Source organism: Bubalus bubalis, chromosome 6, assembly GCF_019923935.1.
Source record: "Bubalus bubalis isolate 160015118507 breed Murrah chromosome 6, NDDB_SH_1, whole genome shotgun sequence".
Classification (NCBI taxonomy): domain Eukaryota; kingdom Metazoa; phylum Chordata; class Mammalia; order Artiodactyla; family Bovidae; genus Bubalus; species Bubalus bubalis.
In genome coordinates, this window is record NC_059162.1 from 1,704,596 (window position 1) to 1,707,502 (window position 2,907).

Genomic DNA, 2,907 nt, shown 5'->3' on the forward strand with positions numbered 1-2,907 from the left:
GGGTTGCCATTTCCTTCTTTAGGCGATCTTCCCAACCCAGGGATCGAACCTGGATCTTGGCATCTGTTGCATTGGCAGATGGTATTTCAGCTTGTTAAATATTTCAGTTCTCTCCCCATAGAAAGGGCTTCCCTGCTGTCTCAGTGGTAAAGAATGCCTGCCAATTCAGGAGACATAGGTTTGATCCCCAGGTGGGGAAGATCCCCTGGAGAAGGAAATGGCAACTGACTCCAGTATTCTTGCCTGGAAAATCCCATGAACAGAGGAGTCTGGCAGGGTCACAAAAGAGTTATACACAACTTACAACAGCAAACAACCCCACAGGAAGGTTATGCATTATCATCCCACTGATGTTAGACTTGGCCACAAGACTTAATTTGGCCAAAGAAATGTGAGGGAGGTAGCCAAATGACGCCTAGTGATCATTGCTTCTGATATCCATGCCCTTGTGTAATCTCCTTCTACAATGAGTCAGGGCTGGTTTTTGTGACCAATAGCATAGGCAGAAGTGATGATGTATGAATGATGTATGGCTGCTTCTGCCTTCCTCTATGGGATCCCTTGGTCTGGGAAAGATCATCCACTGCACTGTGAGGACACCAAAGCAGTCCGTGAAGAGGAGCATGTGGAGAAGACAGAGGCCCCAGACAATAGCCAGCACCAACTTGCCAGTCTTGTGAGTGAGTCACCTTGGAAGTGGATCCTCCAACCCCAGACAAGCCTTCAGATGATGCTGCCTCAGCTGCAATTTTATGAGAAATTCACACAGCCTGAATTCTTGACCCATAGAAACTGTGAGATAAATGGTTATTGTTTTAAGCCAGTGTGTTTTGAAATGGTTTGTTATACAACAATAAGTAGCTAATACAGTGAGTATAACTAATGTGGGTTGTTTCCCACAATGTGGAAACATTAAGAGCCAGTTTGTGATTGCCAAATTTTCTCTTCTGTTGATCAGGGCACTAGCTATGTTCCAGAAGAATATTGCTTCCTCAGCTTGGATCCTAGTGCAAAGGCAACATAGACATCAACCACAGTTTATCTGCGTGCGTGTGCTTAGTTACTCAGTCGGGTCCAACTCTTGCGAGCCCATAGGCAAGAATACTGGAGTGGGTTGCCATTTCCTTCTCCAGGGGATCTTCTCAACCTACGAATTGAACCCGGGTCTTCTGCTTACACCTTATCTGAGATGGATGGAATAATGCTTGAGCAAGAAATAAATCTTTGTAGCTATGAGCCCTTGAGATTGCAAAGTTATTTGTTATCACAGCATAATCCAGCCTATCCTGGCTGATACAGCCAAAGATTGTCCATATTCCAAGTTAAATTCAAACTACTTTTTTTAAAGACATATATTAATGGAAGCTTCCTAGAGGTAGAAGAGAGAGTTGATGTATATTTGGTATAGGAAGTGCAGGGAAGAGAGAGAGAGAGAGAGAGAGAGAGAGAGAGAGAGAGAGATTCTCTTTCTACCCCTGCCCCAGGCTCTCCAGACACTTTGATTGAGAAGCTCTGAGCATCCCAGCCCTGCCCTCCCTTTCGGCAAGCCCCTGTATCTGAGAATGGCTGCCTGTGTGGTCCCATGAAAGTAGGTGGCTTGTGCCTAGTGGTTCTGCCTTTAAACTAGTCCATAACTGGCTACCAATAGTCATCCTTCCTGGGCTGCTGCGATAAGAAAATCAAGGAACCTGCCTAACTGTGAGTGTGAGTGTGAGTGAGTAAGTGCTAAGAACTGTTTAACACTGTTAGGTAACAATTTATGGATGAGTTTGCAAAAAATCCAAATTTTATTGACTTCACTGCTAATTACATCCTTTCAAGAAAGGAACCAGCTAGAGGAAGCAGGGAAGAAAAGAGTTCAAATTCTTGTGCAGAGTTGTATGAATTTTCGCAGTATAGGATTCATTGCTTACATAATCTCCAGAGAGATTATCTTAGAACACCACATGTGTGTCAGCTTCCTAACTGAGAGATACCAGATGGGAGAAGGGGAACCTCTACAATGTGAGCACAATTGCAGTGTTTGTCTCAAACTGATTTGTAAGAGTGCATTGGGCATTGCCAGATCCGTCCAGGCTCCCAAAGTTGTGGTACCTTGAGAAAGGACCAGAAAATAATGCTGTGAGGGACAGAGAGAAAAGTGGGAAGCTGTTCAACCATTGATATAATGAATCCTTGGAAACTGTAGGAGGAGTTCCCTGAAGAGAAGAACAAAGAATCAGCCGGTGTCTCCCTAGCCTCCCTATCTCCAGAGGTGACTCATTCTATCTCACCCAATCCAGAGCACCCTGTTCTGAAGACTTCTATGACCACTTTGGTGCTTATCACCAATTATCCCCTACAGCAGACCTCTTTTGAATTTCAGGCCTGCATTTCTCACTTCCTCCAGACCTCTCCCTCTGTGTGACTGTCTCTCTTCTATGCATCTCAAACTTCTCCATTCACCAAACCAGCTTACTTCTTACCTTAGGCTCTCCACTGCTCCTCGTTCACTCTTGTAGTGAACCAGGCTAGAAACTCTGTAGTCCTTACTGAGAATTTCTATGAAGGCTAAGCCTCAAAAATCTTGCACACCCACAGCCTTTCTCCAAAACAATTCTTCTAAACCGTGCCCTGCTGGTACCATGTGACCTGGCTTCCTTGGCCACAGCTGATTAGACCAGAGGCCTTGGCAGCCAGACCACAGAGGACGCTGCCTCTTAGAGACATGGATATAACTGAAGTATTAGACCTCCCTCTCAAAATGTGAACTAAAGATTCAGAGAGCAAGTCAATTAGTCAGTAGGGAGGAGAAATTAAAAGACACAGAGGAGGGATTTCCCTGGCAGTCCAGTGGTTAAGACTCCATGCTTCCAATTCAGGGGACATGAGATTGATCCCTGGTAGAGGAACTAGGATCCTGTATGC